This window comes from Hyla sarda, chromosome 4 (assembly GCF_029499605.1).
Source record: "Hyla sarda isolate aHylSar1 chromosome 4, aHylSar1.hap1, whole genome shotgun sequence".
Lineage (NCBI taxonomy): Eukaryota > Metazoa > Chordata > Amphibia > Anura > Hylidae > Hyla > Hyla sarda.
The window spans coordinates 259,581,804-259,604,389 of record NC_079192.1 but is presented as its reverse complement, the minus strand read 5'-3'; the positions used below and the strand labels follow the sequence as shown (position 1 = coordinate 259,604,389).

The 22,586-nt window shown below is 45.4% G+C and overlaps 1 protein-coding gene and 1 long non-coding RNA gene across 5 annotated transcripts in view; one reads left to right on the top strand and one right to left on the bottom strand.

Annotated features, from left to right (window-relative positions):
• TAFA2 (TAFA chemokine like family member 2) overlaps positions 1 to 22,586 on the top strand; it is a 250,654-nt gene that overhangs the window by 93,303 nt on the left and 134,765 nt on the right. The window contains exon 1 of one of the 4 annotated variants that reach the window (XM_056574033.1): positions 1,495 to 1,516. The exons of the other annotated variants lie outside the window; for them this stretch is intronic. The gene's annotated coding sequence lies outside the window, so the exon portion shown is untranslated. Of the gene's footprint in view, positions 1 to 1,494; positions 1,517 to 22,586 lie in introns of those variants that run through there. 4 annotated transcript variants of the gene reach the window in all.
• LOC130369172 (uncharacterized) lies at positions 9,197 to 16,413 on the bottom strand. Its single transcript, XR_008892689.1, has 3 exons — positions 16,355 to 16,413; positions 16,198 to 16,259; positions 9,197 to 9,567 (listed from the first exon to the last, which is right to left on the bottom strand). It is a non-coding gene; the product is annotated as an uncharacterized LOC130369172 (long non-coding RNA).

The following is a 22,586-nucleotide window of genomic DNA, read 5'->3' as shown; positions in this document are numbered from 1 at the left end:
CGCTGGGGACGCACGCCGGAGGCCTGCAGCAGCACGGACCCGACTCAGATAATTATGCCACCGGGGATGGGGGGAGGCAACGGGGCAGCGGCGCCGGCAATGGGTACCGCTGCCCCTTCTCTCCCCCTGGCTGTCGGCGCCGCTTCTCTCCCCCTGGCTATCGGCGCCGGCACCGATAGTCAGGGGGACAGAACGGGCAGCGGCGCCGATAACCAGGGGGTGAGAAGGGCCGACAGCAGCACTCTAGACCCCAGGAAAGGCAGGGGGAGAGAAGCGGGCAGCGACGGCCTCTCTCCCCCTGCCTTTCCTGGGGGGGTATCGGCGTATAACACGCACACAGACTTTAGGCTAAAAATTTTAGCCTAAAAAGTGCGTGTTATACGCCGATAAATACGGTATATATATATATATATATATATATATATATTTTATTCATATATATGTAGACAAGTATATATATATATATATATATATATATATATATATATATATATAATTCAGAAAGAAAATTTATGGATCCAAATGGCGACACTATAGTTATGTGGTAGAGAGATGTTGATATAGTTCGGAAAGAAAGTTTATGGATCTAGATTAGGACACTATAACTGTGTGATAAAGAGATGATGATATGAGATTTGTAAATTACTTCTATAAAAAAATCTTCATCCTTCCAGTACTTATTAGTGGCTGTATACTACAGAGGAAATGTTTTTGTTTTTGGATTTCTCTTCTGTCACAACCACAGTGCTCTCTGTTGACCTCTGCTGTCCATTTTAGGAACTATCCAGGGTAGGAGAAAATTCCCCTAGCAAACATATGCTGCTCTGGACAGTTCCTAAAATGGACAGCAGAGGTCAGCAGAGAGCACTGTGGTCATGACAGAAGAGAAATCCAAAAAGAAAAGCATTTTCTCTGTAGTATACGGCCCCTAAAAAGTACTGGAAGGATTAAGATTTTTTAATAGAAGTAATTTACAAATCTGTAAGGCTTTCTGGCACCAGTTGATTTAATATATCTTATAGGAGCTCTCTTTTTCAGATACCAAGATCCTTATGCATAAACATGGCAATAAAAGATAAAAATATTTCCTTCTGCAGTTACCACTAGAGGGAGCGTAGGAGCTTATTGCATACTGCTTTGGCTTTCAGTATAGCTCATAAGATTTCTTAGAGATGAACAGAGTTCAGAATGAATTTTGGTGCAGTGTGTATGTGTACATATTATACATCATGTGGTTAAAATTACAACAGGCCTCAGGCAAGTTTGTTGTCGATGTGTGTATAGTTAGATAGCCTTTGGGGGAGATGTATCAAAACTTGTGCAGAAGAAAAATTGAGCTGTTCCACATAACGCCCAATCAGATCACTTCTTTTACTTTTCAGAGGCATTTTGAAAAATTGAAGCAGCAATCTACCTGCGGGCCAGCAAAACTTTGTCTCTGTCCAGTATCATTTCCACAGAAAAACTGACTCTGTCTTCCCATGAACACACATTCTTACCTGCTTCTTACCTGCAGGTGACTAAACCTGAATAAAGGGTGTGCTGGATTTATATAGCTTACACTTCACTAGTATCAGGTAAAATTGAGATGTAGCCAGACCAAGTAAGTTTATGCTTCTTCAATATGATTTGGCAATGTGTATAAAGATTGTATGCTATAGGAGTATGGTTTAGAGTATGAACCCACTATGTATCTATCCCCATTAATCATATACATTGGAATCCTACCTAAAACTGAATGCCGACGTATAATGCTAATAGGAGCAGCAGACCCCATTGACTTCTATGTCTATGTGCTATATCAACAGGGCACCCGTCATGGGGGCAGAAACGTAGTGTGTTAGTACCCTCATGGACATGTTTCTTTCAACCTAAATGTCTTTTTAATACTTTAGGATTCTAAAAAGGGAAATTGTGTATATAAGGGCAACCTGGATGTGAGTGGGATTGCTTCAGTTCAGAGTGGGATACACTTTGCCTTTAAGGCTATGTTCATACAGCGGAATATTTGTGGAATGTCTCCTTGAAAAACACAAATAGCGGGTTCCAGCAGAACATGCTGGCACAAGAACCGCTCAGAGTATTTTTATCTCCAAAGATGGCAATGCATTTCAGAGAAGTTTCTGCCCTGGAATTTTTCCGCCAGATTTAGCTAGGAAATCGTTGTGTGAACCTGGCCTAAGGGCCCATTCACACGGCTAAATTTCATCACTGAATTGCCACTACTTCCATGGCACATAAGTCATTTAAAGGAGTACTATGGCACTTTATTTTAAATTAAACCTCCATGCTGAAAAATGAAACAAGGCAAGCTTTAACTCACCTTCCTATGTTCTCCGTTGTGCCAATATTGGTGTCCCGTTCTCCGATCCCTGTCTTCTTCTGCTTCCTGCGGGTCAGTGAGTCACGCTGCTCGCTGCGTCTCGCTGGCTGCAGCAATGTTCCGCTGCGGCCGGTGATGCACTGAGAGCAATGTGACTCACCGACGTGCAGGAAGAGGAAGAAGACAGGGACCGGAGAACGGGACACCGATATCGGTGCAACGGGGGAAAGTAGGCAGGTGAGTTAAAGCTTGCTTTGTTTCATTTTGCAGCCCAGGCACAGAGGTTTAATAATAAAATGCGCCATAATACTCCTTTAACCCCCTAAAGACTCAGACCATTTTCGTTTTTTCCTCCTTGCCTTCTAAAAATCAAAACTCTATTACATTTTCATCCACAGACTAGTATGAGGGCTTGTTTTTTGCACGACCAGTAGTCCTTTGTAATGTAGGGCGCAACCATTGTTTGGGGAAATTGATAAAAAAAATAGCAATTTTGCAAATTTTTGAAGGTTTCGTTTTCATTCTGTACATTTTACAGTAAATAGACTGTTTTCTTTATTCTGTGGGTCAAATTGAATAAAATTATACACATGATTACAAACTTTTATATTATTGTACCGCTTAAAAAAAATCGCAAACTTTTTAACCAAATTAGTGAGTTTAAAATCCCTCTGTGTTGCTGTTCCGTATAAGCAGTGATATGAGGGCTCATTTTTTGCGCTGTGATCTGTACTTTTTTTGGATACCACTTTTGCATATATAAAACTTTTAATACATTTTTTTAATCAATTTTTGGGGGAATAAAATGTTATGAAAAAGCAAAAATTTGGGACTTGGGGATTTTTTTTTTTACATTCACGCCGTTCACCATATGGGATAATTAACATTATATTTTAATAGTTTAGATATTTACGCCACGCGGGGATATAAAACATTTTTTTTACACTTTTTGAGGGTAAAATGGGGAAAAAGGGACAATTTACATTTTTATTGGGGGAGGGGATTTTTCCAATTTTTTTTTACTTTTATGTTTTACTTTTTTTTACTTTTATTTTTACACTTTAATAGTCCCCAAAGGGTGCTGTTTATAGCAATCATTTGATTGCTAGAACTGTTCAGTGCTATGCATAGGGCATAGCACTGATCAGTGTTATCGGCTATCTTCTGCTCTGGTCTGCTCGATCTCAGACCAGAGCAGAATATGCCGGGAGATGGCCGGAGGCAGGTGAGGGGACCTCTGTCCGCCATTACAGATGGCAAGAGGCAGGTGAGGAGACCTCTGTCCGCCATTACAGATGTCCGGAGGCAGGTGAGGAGACCTCTGTCTGCCATTACAGATGGTCCGTCATTACAGATTTCCATGTGGAAATTCTGCTTGGAATCCTTGTAGAATCTCATTGATGCCTATGGAAGGTCCATAGGAGATTTATTTTCTACTTCAAGAATTGACGTGTCCTTTCTTATTGGAAGAACATGACAAAATTCTGTGAAAAACACACCAAAAACTGCAGTACACATTTGAATATACTTTTTTTCAAAGCAGAGAAAAAAAATCTTTGGAAGTAAAAATATGCCATAACAAGAGCATGATGCTTTAGCAAGTAAAAACGCCACAAAATAAAAAGGGTTCGGGCCTAGTTGTTTCTTGCATAATACTTGCTAGTCATGTCATCACATTGTAACTGAGCAGTGTGAACATGTTTGATTCTCCAAGGTATTGCATTGTTGCTTTATACCACTGTTTCCCAACCAGGTTTCCTCCAACTGTTGCAAAACTACAACTTCCAGCATGCCCGGACAGCCTGCAGACGTGTAGTAGAAAAATCATTGGCTTACAGCAATTCTCAATAACACCTCTATTTAAAATGGAAATGCAGTTTAATTTGGCAAGAGGGTATTATTTAAAATTTTACTTAACCCCTTAAAGACACAGGACGTATATTTACGTCCTGCGCCGGGTCCCGCGATATGAAGCGGGATCGCGCCGCGATCCCGCATCATATCGCGTCGGTCCCGGCGCTCATCAACGGCCGGGACCCGCGGCTAATACCACACATCGCCGATCGCGGCGATGTGCAGTATTAACCCTTTAGAAGCGTCGGTCAAAGCTGACCGCCGCTTCTAAAGCGAAAGTGAAAGTGACCTGGCTGCTCAATCGGGCTGTTCGCGACCGCCGCGGTGAAATCGCGGCGTCCCGAACAGCTGACCAGACACCGGGAGGGCCCTTACCTGCCTCCTCGGTGTCCGATCGGCGAATGACTGCTCCGTGCCTGAGATCCAGGCAGGAGCAGTCAAGCGCCGATAACACTGATCACAGGCGTGTTAATACACGCCTGTGATCTGTGTAAAAGATCAGTGTGTGCAGTGTTATAGGTCCCTATGGGACCTATAACACTGCAAAAAAAAATGTAAAAAAAGTGTTAATAAAGGTCATTTAACCCCTTCCCTAATAAAAGTTTGAATCACCCCCCTTTTCCCATAAAAAAAATAAAACAGTGTAAAAAAAATTAAAAACATATGTGGTATCGCCGCGTGCGTAAATGTCCGAACTATAAAAATATATCATTAACCCGATAACGACCACGGACGAGTGTAGACGTCCAGGTTGGCGGCCTTTCCCGCACCTGGACGTCTATACTCGTCCATTATTCTCGTGGGTGCTGCCCAGTGCACCCACGAGATCGCGGCAGGGACTCGGCTGTATCACACAGCCGGGACCCTGCTGCACTGCCAGGACTGAAGTAAACTTCGGTTCCGGCAGTATTAACCCTTACAGCCGCGGTCGGAAGTGACCGCGGGCTGCAAGTGTTATGACAGAGGGAGGGAGCTCCCTCTGTCACTCCTGCAGCACCCCGCATTGCGATCGCGGGGTGCTGTGTGTGGCCGCGGCTGGCCAGGACCTGCCGCACTGCCGGGAGTGAAGTTCACTTCACTCCCGGCAGTTTAACCCTTACAGCCGCGGTCAGAAGTGACCGCGCGCTGTAAGGAGTTCTGACAGAGGGAGGGGGCTCCCTCTGTCTCCTCTGCAGCACCCCGGAGCATCGCGGGGTGCTGCTGCATACCTGGGCAGCCGGGGGTCCTACAAAGACCCCCAGGTCTGCCCTGGGTACTGCCTGAAAGGACGTGCCAGAGGCACGTCCTAATATGCTGCCTGCTAGTGAAAACTGGCAGGCAGCATATAACTGCAATGCTTTGGAATACTAAGTATTCCAAAGCATTAAAAAGTGTAAAAATAAATAAATAAATAAAATAAAAGTGTAAAAATAAATAAAAATGTAATAAAAGTGTAAAAAAAAAAAAATAAATAAAGTAAAAAAAAATAAAAATATATATATATATATATATATATATATATATATATAAAATACATTTATTAAATGAATCTAATTTAAAAAAATGCATAATGTGTAGGATCGCATTGGCGGACATCCGCAGCATTTAATATGCTGCGGATGTCCACCATGTGATCCTACACATTATGCAGCAGTCACGGTAATGAGCTCCCTGCTGCGGCTGGGTAGCTTTGTGTGTCCACTCATAGCGGCGGATTTCCCGCCAGCAGTCATGAGCGGACACACTGAGCTACCCAGCCGCAGCAGTGATGGATATATTCGCCATGAGCGGGTGCTTATTCCCACAACATGGCGGATATATCCATCAGGAGCCTAAACTGTCACAGACAGACGCGTTATACTGCCAGCCGACCAAGGACCAATCAGAGAGGTCCCTGGTGCAGCCAATAACTTGTAGGGGTGCGGTATATAAATGGGGTCACTTGTGGGGGTGGGGGTACTGTTCTGCCCTGAAAGCCAAATGGCGCTCCTCTCCTTCTGAGTCCTACCACGCGGCCAAGGAACCATATATGGCCAAAGCGGGGGTATTTCCGAACATGGGACAAGCAGTTAAATAAAATATAGGGTTCTTTCAATATCAGAAGTGATGTACAAAAAATATGCCCCCCAAATGATGCATTTGTGAAAAATTGCAAATTTCGAATTTTTAACACTGACTTTGCAATAATTCCTGCCAAAAAACTATGGTGTTAAAATACTCACTGTACCCCCTAGCGAATACCTTGAGGGGTCTAGTTTTTAAAATGGGGTCATTTAGGGGGGTGGTCCTATGTTCTACTACCTTTTAATTTCTGCAAACCTTGCATAGCACACAAAAAAAGATGTACTTTTCAAATTTTCCAAATTTTAAAAATTTCAAGTTAAATTGTAAGGCTTCTAACGAATTTAAAATGTTAATTAAAAACAAAAAAATGATGTCAAAATAAAGTAGACATCTGAAAGTATAAGTTTCATAAACTATTTGGTCAGTATGTATAAATATATGCAACCTATTAGTGTTAAAATTGCAAAAAATCGTAATTTTATGTAAAAATTTCATGATTTTTTGCATTGTAAAAAAAAACTACAAATGATATTGGCTTACTTTTACTATGTACATGAGGGACAACTTGTGACAAAAAAACGATGTCAGAATTATCGTGATTGGCAAAACGTTACCAGAGTTATTCTCTAATAAAGACAGACATCCCCAATTTGAAAAAACAGGCCTGGTCTTTCAGGGGCGTACAGGTTTATTTGTATTGGTCCTTAAGGGGTTAATTAAACCGCACGGTCAATGGCATACGCGCAAAAAAATTCCAAAGTCCAAAAAAGCGTATTTTGGTCACTTTTTATACCATTAAAAAATGAATAAAAAGTGATCAAAAAGTCCGATCAAAACAAAAATCATACCGATAAAAACTTCAGATCCCGGCGCAAAAAATGAGTCCTCATACTGCCCTGTATGTGGAAAAATAAATAAGTTATAGGGGTCAGAAGATGACATTTTTAAACGTATACATTTTCCTGCATGTAGTTATGATTTTTTCCAGAAGTGCTACAAAATCAAACCTATATAAGTAGGGTATCATTTTAACTGTATGGACCTACAGAATAATGATAATGTGTAATTTTTACCGAAATATGCACTGCGTAGAAACGGAAGCCCCCAAAAGTTACAAAATGGCGTTTTTTCTTCGATTTTGTCGCACAATGACTTTTTTTTCCGTTTTGCCGTGCATTTTTGGGTAAAATGAGTAATATCACTGCAAAGTAGAATTGGCGACGCAAAAAATAAGCCATAATATGGATCTTTAGGTGGAAAATTGAAAGGGTTATGATTTTTAAAAGGTAAGGAGGAAAAAACGAAAGTGCAAAAACGGAAAAACCCTGAGTCCTTAACCCCTTAAGGATCGAGGGGTTTTCCGTTTTTTGCATTTTCGTTTTTTGCTCCTTGCCTTTAAAAAAATCATAACTCTTTCAATTTTGCACCTAAAAATCCATATGATGGCTTATTTTTTGCGCCACCAATTCTACTTTGCAATGACATCAGTCATTTTACCCAAATATCTACGGTGAAATGGAAAAAAAAATAATTGTGCGACAAAATTGAAAAAAAAAAACGCTGTTTTTAACTTTTGGGGGCTTCCGTTTCTACGTACTACATTTTTCGATAAAAATGACACCTTATCTTTATTCTGTAGGTCCGTACAATTAAAATGATACCCTACTTATATAGGTTTGATCTTGTAGGACTTCTGGAAAAAACATAACTACATGCAGGAAAATTAATACGTTTAAAATTGTCATCTTCTGACCCCTATAACTTTTTTATTTTTCCGTGTATGGGGCGGTATGAGGGCTCATTTTTTGCGCCGTGATCTGAAGTTTTTAACGGTACCATTTTTGCATTGATATGACTTTTTATTCATTTTTAAATTATATAAAAAGTGACCAAAAATGCACTATTTTGGACTTTGGAATTTTTTTGCACGCACGCCATTGACCGAGCGGTTTAATTAATGATATATTTTTATAATTCGGACATTTCCGCATGCGGCGATACCATATATGTTTATTTTTATTTTTATTTACACTGTGTTTTTTTTTTATTGGAAAAGGGAGGTGATTCAAACTTTTAATAGGGGAGGAGTTAAATGATCTTTATTCACTTTTTTTTTTCACTTTTTTTTTGCAGTGTTATAGCTCCCATAGGGACCTATAACACTGCACACACTGATCTTCATTATTGATCACTGGTTTCTCATAAGAAACCAGTGATCAACGATTCTGCCGCATGACTGCTCATGCCTGGATCTCAGGCACTGAGCAGTCATTCGGCGATCGGACAGCGAGGAGGCAGGTAGGGGCCCTCCCGCTGTCCTGTCAGCTGTTCGGGATGCCGCGATTAGCCGCGGCTATCCCGAACAGCCCGACTGAGCTAGCCGGCCACTTTCGGTTTCGCTTTTAGTCGCGCGGCTCAGATCTGAGCGCGCGGCTAAAGGGTTAATAGCGTGCGGCGCTGCGTTATATCAGGAGAGCAGGACCAAGGGCGTACCTGTACGCCCTTGGTCCTTAAGGGGTTAAGGGGTTAAAGGGGTACTCTGGTGGAAAACTTTTTTTTTGTTAAATCAACTGGTGCCAGAAAGTTAAACAGATTTGTAAATTACTTCTATTAAAAATATTAATCCTTCTTGTACTTATTAGCTGCTGAATACTACAGAGGAAATTACTTTCTTTCTAGAACACAGAGCTCTTTGCTGAATCCCGAGCACAGTGCTCTCTGCTGACATCTCTGTCCATTTTAGAACCTGTCCAGAGCAGCATATGTTTGTTATGAGGATTTTCTCCTACTCTGGACAGTTCTTAAAATGGACAGAGATGTCAGCAGAGAGCACTATGCTCGTGATGTCAGCAGCTCTGTGTTCCAAAAAGAAAATAATTTCCTCTGTAGTATTCAGCAGCTAATAAGTACTAGAAGGATTAAGATTTTTTAATAGAAATAATTTACAAATCTGTTTAACATACTGGCACCAATTGATTAAAAAAAAAAAAAAAGTTTTCCACCGGAGTACCCCTTTAAGATTCTATGTAATACATTGATAGATGTTTATGATAAATGTCAAGGGCAAGTGTAAGGTTGCTGATGCATTTAAAATAACGGTCTGTGAAGAGGTTTAGGCCTTAGGGTTGGTGCTGCACTAAAAAACACAAGGTCACAACCTTGCCATTTGAATTCCTAAAGCAAATAAAGCAATTTTAAAAACATCTTTCCGGTTCCACCGCTGGGAATTAGACTTCTCAGTGACTGCTGTTGCCTTCAGCAAGTTCTGCACATCCAGTAGAACTGTATGATTACAAATCTGACTCCTTTCCCACAGCTAGGTTATATTTTCATCTGGCAAAATAGGCCTGTGAAGAGGAGAGTGACAAAGAGCAAGAGTCAACAAGTCTTTAGACACATGGAAAAATATAGCTTTTTGCTTCTTTTTTTCTATGAGAAATAATAATACTATTCGATTTGACTACATAGTACATTCATAATTTTCTCTTTCTTATTTCCCTGTAATATGTGTAGTTTTTTTGAACTGTTTATAGTTCTGGTGTGGGACCTTTGTACATTTTTCCTAAACAGTTGTGCACAATTTGGAAAAATGGTCTCTTTTTTCCACAGAGTAAAATCTACAGGTTGAGTATGGTTTTGCAAGTAAGGGCTCGTTCACATTGCCATCGGGGTATTATATGGAGCTCCGACATTTACGCACACGGTGATACCAAATATGTTTGTTAATTTTTTTTAATGCTTTTTTGGGGCAAAATGGGAAAAAGGCACGATTTACATTTTTATTTGTGAAGGAGATTTTTCAAATTTTTTTACCTTTTTTAAAAAAAATTTTTTACCTTTTTTTTAAACTCTTGTTTTAGACTTTTTATGTCCCCATAGGGGACTATTTATAGCAATCATTTGATTGCTAATATTGTTAAGTGCTATGCATAGGGCATAACACTAATCAGTGTTATCGGTCATCTTCTGCTCTGGTCTGCTCGATCTCAGCGACAAGGGCGATCCGATCATCCATTTTAAGTATCGCACTGCCGCAGATGCCGTGCTCTGTATTGATCATGGCATCTGAGGGGTTAATGACGGACATCAGCATGATCACTGATGTCCACCATTACCGACATGTCCCTGGCTGCTGATAGCAGCCGGGACCTGCTGCACATAATGCGAGCACCGTTCCGGGGCACGTGTCATGTATAGGACGTAAATGTATGTCCTGGTGCATTAAGCGCCAGGGCATCAGGACATACATTTATGTCCTATGTCATTAAGAGGATAAAGAGCTGAACGAGCCCTTAATGGATGGAGCACAACAGCAATGTGAACTTTACCATAGCTTTATTTACTGATATGCAATTCTGTAAGAAAAGAGACAAGCTTTCCAATCTATATACATGGTTAAATGAACCCTAACCCACTCCCATTTGTGAGGTTTTGTCTCAATTCCCATGCAAGTCTATGAGACTTCCGGTACATCTTTTTATTTGTAGGGTCGATGTTACGCCGAGCGCTCCGGGTCCCTGCTCCTCCCCGGAGCGCTCACGGCGTCTCTCTCCCTGCAGCGCCCCGGTCAGTCCCGCTGACCGGGAGCGCTGCACTGACATGGCCGTCGGGGATGCGATTCGCACAGCGGGACGCGCCCGCTCGCGAATCGCATCCCAAGTCACTTACCCGTCCCGGTCCCCTGCTGTCATGTGCTGGCGCGTGCGGCTCCGCTCTCTAGGGCGCGCGCGCGCGCCAGCTCTCTGAGACATAAAGGGCCAGTGCACCAATGATTGGTGCCTGGCCCAATTAGCTTAATTGGCTTCCATCTGCTCCCAGGCTATATCTGCTCACTGCCCCTGCACTCCCTGGCCGGATCTTGTTGCCTTGTGCCAGTGAAAGCGTTTAGTGTTGTCCAAGCCTGTGTTACCTGAACTCCTGCTATCCATCTTGACTACGAACCTTGCCGCCTGCCCCGACCTTCTGCTACGTCTGACCTTGCCTCTGCCTAGTCCTTCTGTCCCACGCCTTCTCAGCAGTCAGCGAGGTTGAGCCGTTGCTAGTGGATACGACCTGGTTGCTACTGCCGCAGCAAGACCATCCCGCTTTGCGGCGGGCTCTGGTGAACACCAGTAGCCTCTTAGAACCGGTCCACCAGCACGGTCCACGCCAATACCTCGCTGACACAGTGGATCCACAACCTGTGAGCCGAATCGTGACAGTAGATCCGGCCATGGATCCCGCTGAGGTGCCGCTGCCAAGTCTCGCTGACCTTCCCATGGTGGTCGCTCAGCAATCGCAGCAGATTGCCCAACAAGGACAGCAGCTGTCGCAGTTGACCGCCACGTTACAGCAACTTCTGCCTCTGCTACAGCAGCAACCATCTCCTCCGCCAGCTCCTGCACCTCCTCCGCAGCGAGTGGCCGCTCCTAGCCTCCGCTTGTCCCTGCCGGACAAATTTGATGGGGACTCTAGACTCTGCCGTGGATTTTTGTCTCAATGTTCCCTGCATATGGAGATGTTGTCGGACTTGTTTCCTACAGAACGGTCTAAGGTGGCGTTCGTAGTGAGCCTTCTTTCAGGAAAGGCCTTGTCTTGGGCCACACCGCTCTGGGACCGCAATGATCCTGCCACAGCCACAGTCCAGTCCTTCTTCGCTGAAGTCCGTAGTGTCTTCGAGGAACCAGCCCGAGCTTCTTCTGCCGAGACTGCCCTGCTGAACCTGGTCCAGGGTAATTCTTCAGTGGGCGAGTACGCCATCCAATTTCGTACTCTTGCTTCCGAATTATCATGGAATAACGAGGCTCTCTGCGCGACCTTTAAAAAAGGCCTATCCAGTTGCATCAAGGATGTGCTGGCCGCACGAGAGATTCCTGCCAACCTGCAAGAACTTATCCATTTGGCCACCCGCATTGACATGCGTTTTTCTGAGAGACATCAGGAGCTCCGCCAGGAAAAAGACTTAGATCTCTGGGCACCTCTCCCACAGCATCCTTTGCAATCTACGCCTGGGCCTCTCGCCGAGGAGGCCATGCAAGTGAATCGGTCTCGCCTGACCCAGGAAGAGAGGAATCGCCGTAGGGAAGAAAATCTTTGTCTGTACTGTGCCAGTACCGAGCATTTCTTGGTGGATTGCCCTATTCGTCCTCCACGTCTGGGAAACGCACGCACGCACCCAGCTCACGTGGGTGTGGCGTCTCTTGGTTCAAAGTCTGCTTCTCCACGTCTCACGGTGCCCGTGCGAATTTCTCCTTCAGCCAACTCCTCCCTCTCAGCCGTGGCCTGCTTGGACTATAGTGCCTCTGGGAATTTCATTTTGGATTCTTTGGTGAATAAATTGTGCATCCCGGTGACCCGTCTCGTCAAGCCGCTCTACATTTTCGCGGTCAACGGAGTTAGATTGGATTGCACCGTGCGTTACCGCACAAAACCCCTCTTAATGTGCATTGGACCCCACCACGAAAGGATTGAATTTTTCGTCCTCCCCAACTGCACCTCTGAGGTCCTCCTCGGTCTGCCATGGCTCCAGCTTCATTCTCCCACCCTTGACTGGACCACCGGGGAGATCAAGAACTGGGACTCTGCTTGCCACAAGAGATGCCTCTCCCCCCCTCCCAGTCCCGTCAGGCAAGCCTCAGTGCCTCCTCATGGCCCCCGTCCTTGTGTCACCCTGCCCCGTGCCAAGCTTCACCCTCTGCCCTCCCTCCCCATTCCCACTCCTGCTGTACTGCCTGCCTTTGAGGAAACCCTCCATTCACTCCCGGTGTCCTCGTCCCAGGTAAAGCAGTTGTCGGACAAAAAAAGGGGGAGACCTAAGGGGGGGGGTACTGTTACGCCGAGCGCTCCGGGTCCCTGCTCCTCCCCAGTGCGCTCACGGCGTCTCTCTCCCTGCAGCGCCCCGGTCAGTCCCGCTGACCGGGAGCGATGCACTGACATGGCCGTCGGGGATGCGATTCGCACAGCGGGACGCGCCCGCTCGCGAATCGCATCCCAAGTCACTTACCCGTCCCGGTCCCCTGCTGTCATGTGCTGGCGCGCGCGGCTCCGCTCTCTAGGGCGCGCGCACGACAGCTCTCTGAGACTTAAAGGGCCAGTGCACCAATGATTGGTGCCTGGCCCAATTAGCTTAATTGGCTTCCATCTGCTCCCAGGCTATATCTGCTCACTGCCCCTGCACTCCCTGGCCGGATCTTGTTGCCTTGTGCCAGTGAAAGCGTTTAGTGTTGTCCAAGCCTGTGTTACCTGAACTCCTGCTATCCATCTTGACTACGAACCTTGCCGCCTGCCCCGACCTTCTGCTACGTCTGACCTTGCCTCTGCCTAGTCCTTCTGTCCCACGCCTTCTCAGCAGTCAGCGAGGTTGAGCCATTGCTAGTGGATACGACCTGGTTGCTACTGCCGCAGCAAGACCATCCCGCTTTGCGGCGGGCTCTGGTGAACACCAGTAGCCTCTTAGAACCGGTCCACCAGCACGGTCCACGCCAATCCCTCGCTGACACAGTGGATCCTCAACCTGTGAGCCGAATCGTGACAGTCGAGATGCCTGGTTCCTAGGTGAACCATGGGGGCTATCTACAGGATCTGGCTATGACATTGTACTCTATCTCAGAACACTAAACCCTGCAAGAATTTCCCTGTTACTTCCAAACTCTTTACTCCCTTTCCAAGTTTCTTAAAGGCAGAGGATATTTTCTTTCTTCTAAGCATAGGATGTGAGTAAACAAGAAAGGAGGTCTTAGCTGATAAGGTTTCTTTAGCTAGCAGATTGGCCAAAAATAGCAGAACACCTAGTCCAAATGGATTTACCCCTTCTGTATTCTAAAAAAAATAGTTCTCCTCACTTCAAAATTATTCCTACACTTGATAAGGATCTAACATCTTGTGAGAATTCTTGGCCTACCTCTTTGATAAATAACAATATCGGGCTAGGGGTCAGAGACTATCCTAATCTATGATGACCTGCGGACATGGTTAGCCCTTGTTTCCTGGCTGGGCAGGATTGCTACCATAAAATTAATTTTTACTGCACCTGCAGGGATTTTACTGCAGGGATTTTTTGAGCTACGTTTGTATCTCTAGGGGCAGGAGGGTGGGTTTTCCACTCTCTATGTGCCGCATATTAAAAAATATTATCTAGAATATAGATTGAGTTAGGGCAGATCCATAATGGTGCTTAGGCTTCTCAGTGGGCCCATATTGAAGCTAAAGCCCTTCCTATTTTCTATGGCTTTCTGGACTCAGAACACTTTTTATACCACCAATAGCTCACTTTATGAGTAGGCTAAAGGAGGACAACAATGACATTACATGTAGATGGCACTTTGAATCCTTATGTGCTCTTTCTCTAGGTAGTAGAGGCTTCATCTAAGTGCTCTACGGTGAACTCATAGTTTTCCAGGAGAAATTTTTTTATATGTACAATTGTAAGACAGATCTGAGGAAAACCTTTAAGCTCTCTGAATGGACTAAGATGATGCTTATGAATTTGAATCTGTCTATAAATGTTTCCCTGTTAGGCCACTCAAAAAGGGGAAATTCCAGACACATCCCACTTAGAGCAGCCTCCTCTGGAATTGGCGCTTAATGTCTTCGGCAGTCAAGTTATAGTTATAGTAAGTAGGTAACAAAAAAATGTTAAATGAAAATAAACCTTAAGTGTTAGTGGGCCACATATTTCTTGCTTAGGCTAAATATACAGCACGTCTGTGGTGCACTTATGATGGAAAAATACTTTTTTTTCTTTCCCATAATAAGTGCACTGGGACATTGGGTAACATTGAGGGCAGTTGGACACATTCAGTCTTTGCCTACAGTACCAATCAAAGTCTACACTTTTGGATTTGATGGATTTTCTTTTTTTCTACATTGTGGATTCATATGAAAGACACAAAAACAAGAAACAAGAAACAATGAAATTAGTAGTAAACATAAAAGTGTTAAACCAGAATATTTTTTTTTTTATATTTTAGATTCTTCAAAGCAGTCCCTTTTTGCTTTAATTTTAGCTATGTTCAGTCTTGACCTTTTGTTTATCAGTTTGAGAAAATCACCTAGAATAGTTTTCAGAGGTCCTAAGCACTTGCTGGCTGCTTTTCACTCACTCTGCGGTTCAACTTATCCCAATCTATCTCAGTTAGGTTTAAGTTGTGGTTGTGATTGTAAGGGCCATGCCATCTGATGCACCACTCCATTACTCTCCTGCATGGTCAAATAACCCTTACATAGCCTAGAGGTGTGTTTGGGGTCACTTTTCTGTTAAATAATAAATGACTGCCCCACTATGCACTAGCTAGATATGATTGTAATACTGTTTAGGCTCATTTTAAATATTGAATGAATCACCAGACTTAAAGTTATTATTCACCATAAGGAGATTTTAGTACTTACCTGCCAGACAGTAATGGAGATGCTTAGGAAGGATCCGTGCTTGTGTTGGGGCCAAATGGCCACAGACACTATATTATGAACCACACTTACTTTCCCACCCGTGTAGCACAGTCAAAATTAAAAAAAATCTCGATCTACCTCTTTTTTTTGTACAGCTCTAAATAAATTGTACACATTTACACTGATCTTTGTGTTTTTGTTTTTTTTTATGCCCAAACTATTCTTTTTTTCTTGTTCTTCAATTTTGGCTGCTTGAAAAAAATTAGACCATTATGGTCTGATTCTCTCAGTCTCTTCTGAACAGATAATGCTAAGTTGTCTTCAGTACTAGGTTGAACTTGATGGACTCTGGTCTTTTTTCAACCTTATGAACTGTGTTAATATGTTATGAACTATGTTACTTGATCTCTGTGAAGGCTCTGATCTGCAGCATAGCTATGCTCCCCTGGAGACCATGCTCAAAGGCTGAAAAAAAAAATCCTGGAATACCCTTTTACTTTTAGTAACTATTGGTCTTTCCTGGGGCAGTCCTCATGAGAGCCAGTTTCAACATAGCATTTGATGGCTGCATTGCACTTGAGAATATCTTGCGATTTTCAAGATTGACTGACCTTCATGTCTTAAAGTAATGATGGACTGTTGTTTCTCTTTACTTAGTTGAGTGGATCTTGTCCTAATAAAGATTAAAGGCAATACGTCATCAGTGTCACCTGCACTAATTGGTTGGTACAGGCTGGTAGTGTGGGGGACACTGATAATGATACTTACCAATCCCTATGGTCACGTTTGCTTGTTATCCTTCTCATTCGGGCAGCAGGTTTGGTGCACTGGGGGAACAGAACCACGGTTTGGAGATAGGTTAGTATCGCTATGATCATTGTCATCCGCACTACATGCCTGTACGAACAGGTTAGTGCGGGTGACACTGATGACAGATTTCCTTTAAGAACAGTTACTGAAAACTGAAATGTATATAAATGCGTATCAATGTGTATCAATCCTACCTCTTGTTACAGCCTGTGCTCCTGCCGCACATGTCGGCTGTGAGCGCATTGTCCCTACTCCTGGCGGGGCCGGCAGGCGCATTCTGGCCCGTCATTCACCCTGTACTGCTGCTGCCTCCGCTCCTGTGTCTCGGCTATGTCATGCGCGCCGCAATCTCCTAGGGCGTGCGCACGACGGAGCTCTGAGATTTAAAAGGCCAGTACGCCCATAATTACTGTTTGCACCTGACACTACCTTATAAAGGCCCTGCACCTCCCACACTTCCCTGCCGGATCTTCAGTGCCCCTAGCCTGAAATTAAGCGTACCCTATAGCCTGTTTGCCTTGTCCGTGTACCCAGACCTTCCGCTACATTATTTGACTCTGCACCTTTGCCGCCTGACCTGACCTTCTGCTACCTTGACTGCGCTACTGCCTTATCCTCCTATACCTTGCCTTGCCCAGCTACTTGTGTGGTCGAGCTGTGTCGGGGGTAGCGACCTGGGTGTCCCCTGGTGCAGCAAGCCCATCCTGCCTTGCGGCGGGCTGTGGTGAAGACCAGCGGCACCTTAGACTCCGCTCCCCAATACGGTCCGAGTCATCAGCCACACAGGTTAGAGGATCAACATCCAGCTTTGTTACACCTCTGCACAACACTGATTGTCTCAAATGCATTACATAGGCAAATTGGCTCTTGACATTAATTGAAACCATTGCAGGTCACTACCTCATAAAACTGTCCAAGAAAATGCCAAAGCTGTTATCAAAGATAAAGGGGGCTATTTTAAATAAACTTTTTTTGCTCACTACATAATTCCATGCATGTACTCATATAATGTCCATATCTTTAATATTTAAAAAAATATATATATTTATGTGTATGAACAATAGAAAATAATAAAGACTTTAAAAACATGGCATAAAGAGATTTGTCTAAACTTTCAAATCATAATTTATATTTATGTCCACTACATCGTTATAGTATTGTGAAAGTTGCAATTTCCAAAGTCAACCATTTCATTCATACTTTGGGACCCTTTCTTTGCCCAAGTTATATTTTTCAATATTTTTTTTTTTTTAAACATATGATAATCAGATAATGAAACTGACATATCTATTGAATTATAATAAAAAAAAGTAAAGGTCAGGCTTTGCAAAGTTGAACACATGAAAAGGTCAAATTTAAAACTCTGTTCTACATAAAAAGAATGAACCATTTTCGTAGCAGATTTCTTGTCTCTTGTTAGCCTTTACTTAAATATATACATGGTTAGCACATTTTGGTCTATACCAAAATGTTCAAAACCATAAAAATCCTCATAATGTAGAATAGATTTATGCAGTGCTATAAATATTAAAATAGTGTACTTCCACCTTTACAGTAGGTACAGCGGGGGAGATAAAAACTATCTAGTTCTTAGATAGTTTTATCATAAACTAGACAGTCTTAGAGGTCAACATATTTTAACAGTGGCTAAGGCTGTTTAAAAACTTGGCCAATCTTTAAAATTTTGTAGTCTACTTTTTTATGCATGTAAACAGGGCCCCTTTTATACCAAATCCACACCTCCTTTCCACTAGGCCAAACATGATGCAAAACTCATTATTGTTTTGCCTTATTTGTTAAAAAAATCTGTCTAATAATATACAGTCATGGGCGTAAATATTGGCACCCCTGAAATTTTTCTAGAAAATGAAGTATTTCTCACAGAAAAGGATTGCAGTAACACATGTTTTGCTATACACATGTTTATTCCCTTTGTGCGTATTGGAACCAAACCAAAAAAGGGAGGAAAAAAAGCACATAAATGTCACACCAAGACATAATGTCATACCAAACTTAAAAAATGGGCTGGACAAAATTATTGGCACCCTTAACTTAATATTTGCTTTGGAAAAAATTACTGAAATCAGTCACTTCCTATAACCATCAATAAACTTCTTACATCACTCAGCCGGAATGTTGGACCACTCTTCCTTTGGAAACTGCTCCAGGTTTTTCCCAACAGCAATTTTAAGATCTCTCCACAGGTGTTCCGCAAGAGGACATCTTCGCACCTGATGATCCTCAGATTAGAAAGCCAAAAAAGATGGACGTGAGGACCTGTGAGTTACTGGTGGGTGGAATCCCACTGTTTGGGGATTTGGACTGTTGCCAGGCTGTATCCAGAGTCATGCTGGACATAATACCCTTTTTGAAGACCCAACCAGAGCCTGGTAAGACTGTTCTGATTGCCTTTGAAACCGGTTATGGGACAGTGAGCCATGCTATGGAGGTGTGTGCCGAGCTTGAGATAGAGATTATACTGGGCAGAGACTTCCCATATTTTTGGCAGTTGTGGAATGGGGAGAGTGTGCCGGAGAAATAACACACAAAGGGTCCTGAGGTAATGGAGGGTGGTGTGTCACTACTTCACTGTGTGAACTCTGTCCAAGGCGACTCCAACCAATGTCTAGTTGTGAAATCATGTGAGGGTGGGGAGCCCCTCTTGAAGACGGATGAGACTGTTCACACTCTGCAGGTTGGACTAAAAAAGTCTGGTGAACTGAAAATGTTGAATGCAGGGCTGGGAGAACATTTTCAACAGGCACTTTGCATGAGTTAGGTCCTAGAGGTATGAACTGTCCTGTAAATTTTGAACATGTCCAATGTGATATTGTTTGGTGTGAAAAATGCATGCCTATGTTTTCTAAAGTAATGTGTACTGCTGCCAACTCTAACAGGACAAAAGAAAACCTGTGTGAGCTGATAGTAGATGGTAAAAAAATGGTTGTTTTGCTAGAGCCTGTTACGCCTAGCGCTCCGGGTCCCCGCTCCTCCCCGGAGCGCTCACGGCGTCTCTCTCCCCGCAGCGCCCCGGTCAGTCCCGCTGACCGGGAGCGCTGCACTGTCATGGCCGTCGGGGATGCGATTCGCACAGCGGGACGCGCCCGCTCGCGAATCGCATCCCAGGTCACTTACCCGTCCCGGTCCTCTGCTGTCATGTGCTGGCGCGCGCGGCTCCGCTCTCTAGGGCGCGCGCGCGCGCGCCAGCTCTCTGAGACTTAAAGGGCCAGTGCACCAATGATTGGTGCCTGGCCCAATTAGCTTAATTGGCTCCCACCTGCTCCCAGACTATATCTGCTCACTGCCCCTGCACTCCCTTGCCGGATCTTGTTGCCTTGTGCCAGTGAAAGCGTTTAGTGTGTCCAAAGCCTGTGTAACCTGAACTTCTGCTATCCATCCTGACTACGAACCTTGCCGCCTGCCCCCGACCTTCTGCTACGTCTGACCTTGCCTCTGCCTAGTCCTTCTGTCCCACGCCTTCTCAGCAGTCAGCGAGGTTGAGCCGTTGCTAGTGGATACGACCTGGTTGCTACTGCCGCAGCAAGACCATCCCGCTTTGCGGCGGGCTCTGGTGAAAACCAGTAGCCTCTTAGAACCGGTCCACTAGCACGGTCCACGCCAATCCCTCGCTGACACAGAGGATCCACCTCCTGCCAGCCGAATCGTGACAGTAGATCCGGCCATGGATCCCGCTGAGGTGCCGCTGCCAAGTCTCGCTGACCTTATCACGGTGGTCGCTCAGCAATCGCAGCAAATTGCCCAACAAGGACGGCAGCTGTCGCAGTTGACCGCCACGTTACAGCAACTTCTGCCTCTGCTACAGCAGCAACCATCTCCTCCGCCAGCTCCTGCACCTCCTCCGCAGCGAGTGGCCGCCCCTAGCCTCCGCTTGTCCCTGCCGGACAAATTTGATGGGGACTCCAGACTCTGCCGTGGATTTTTGTCTCAGTGTTCCCTGCATATGGAGATGTTGTCGGACTTGTTTCCTACAGAACGGTCTAAGGTGGCGTTCGTAGTAAGCCTTCTGTCAGGAAAGGCCTTGTCTTGGGCCACACCGCTCTGGGACCGCAATGATCCTGCCACAGCCACAGTCCAGTCCTTCTTCGCTGAAGTCCGGAGTGTCTTCGAGGAGCCAGCCCGAGCTTCTTCTGCCGAGACTGCCCTGTTGAACCTGGTCCAGGGTAATTCTTCAGTGGGCGAGTACGCCATCCAATTTCGTACTTCCGAGTTATCATGGAATAACGAGGCTCTCTGCGCGACCTTTAAAAAAGGCCTTTCCAGTTGCATCAAGGATGTGCTGGCCGCACGAGAGATTCCTGCCAACCTGCAAGAACTCATCCATTTGGCTACCCGCATTGACATGCGTTTTTCTGAGCGACACCAAGAGCTCCGCCAGGAAAAAGACTTAGATCTCTGGGCACCTCTCCCACAGCATCCTTTGCAGTCTACGCCTGGGCCTCCCGCCGAGGAGGCCATGCAAGTGGATCGGTCTCGCCTGACCCAGGAAGAGAGGAATCGCCGTAGGGAAGAAAATCTTTGTCTGTACTGTGCCAGTACCGAGCATTTCTTGGTGGATTGCCCTATCCGTCCTCCATGTCTGGGAAACGCACGCACGCACCCAGCTCACGTGAGTGTGGCGTCTCTTGGTTCTAAGTCTGCTTCTCCACGTCTCACGGTGCCCGTGCGGATTTCTCCTACAGCCAACTCCTCCCTCTCAGCCGTGGCCTGCTTGGACTCTGGTGCCTCAGGGAATTTTATTTTGGAGTCTTTTGTGAATAAATTCCGCATCCCGGTGACCCGTCTCGTCAAGCCGCTCTACATTTCCGCGGTCAATGGAGTCAGACTGGATTGCACTGTGCGTTACCGCACAGAACCCCTCCTGATGTGTATCGGACCCCATCGCGAAGTGATTGAGCTCTTCGTCCTACCCAACTGTACCTCTGAGGTCCTCCTCGGTCTGCCATGGCTCCGGCTTCATTCTCCCACCCTTGATTGGACCACCGGGGAGATCAAGAACTGGGACTCTGCCTGCCATAGAAAGTGCCTCTCCCCCCCTCCCAGTCCCGTCAGGCAAACCTCAGTGCCTCCTCATGGCCCCCGTCCTGGTGTCACACTGCCCCGTGCCAGGCTTCGCCCTCTGCCCTCCCTCCCCATTCCCACTCCTGCTGTACTGCCTGCCGTTGAGGAAACCCTCCATTCTTTCCCGGTGTCCTCATCCCAGGGGAGGCAGTTACCGGACAAAGAAAAGGGGAGACCTAAGGGGGGGGTACTGTTACGCCTAGCGCTCCGGGTCCCCGCTCCTCCCCGGAGCGCTCACGGCGTCTCTCTCCCCGCAGCGCCCCGGTCAGTCCCGCTGACCGGGAGCGCTGCACTGTCATGGCCGTCTGGGATGCGATTCGCACAGCGGGACGCGCCCGCTCGCGAATCGCATCCCAGGTCACTTACCCGTCCCGGTCCTCTGCTGTCATGTGCTGGCGCGCGCGGCTCCGCTCTCTAGGGCGCGCGCGCGCCAGCTCTCTGAGACTTAAAGGGCCAGTGCACCAATGATTGGTGCCTGGCCCAATTAGCTTAATTGGCTCCCACCTGCTCCCAGACTATATCTGCTCACTGCCCCTGCACTCCCTTGCCGGATCTTGTTGCCTTGTGCCAGTGAAAGCGTTTAGTGTGTCCAAAGCCTGTGTAACCTGAACTTCTGCTATCCATCCTGACTACGAACCTTGCCGCCTGCCCCCGACCTTCTGCTACGTCTGACCTTGCCTCTGCCTAGTCCTTCTGTCCCACGCCTTCTCAGCAGTCAGCGAGGTTGAGCCGTTGCTAGTGGATACGACCTGGTTGCTACTGCCGCAGCAAGACCATCCCGCTTTGCGGCGGGCTCTGGTGAAAACCAGTAGCCTCTTAGAACCGGTCCACTAGCACGGTCCACGCCAATCCCTCGCTGACACAGAGGATCCACCTCCTGCCAGCCGAATCGTGACAGAGCCTAGGGGTATAATAAGTCTGGTGAAGCCGGACCCTGTCATAGTGTCTATACAAGCATTTATTTGGGGTTATAAAACCGTTACTCCCTATGGTACAGTGAGTCACAAGGTTGGAATAGAGCCCTCCTTGAAGTATGATGTAGTACTGGGGATGGATTTTCCATTTTTTTCACCAATTATGGGAAGACTGTCAGGTAACTAGATCGGGTACA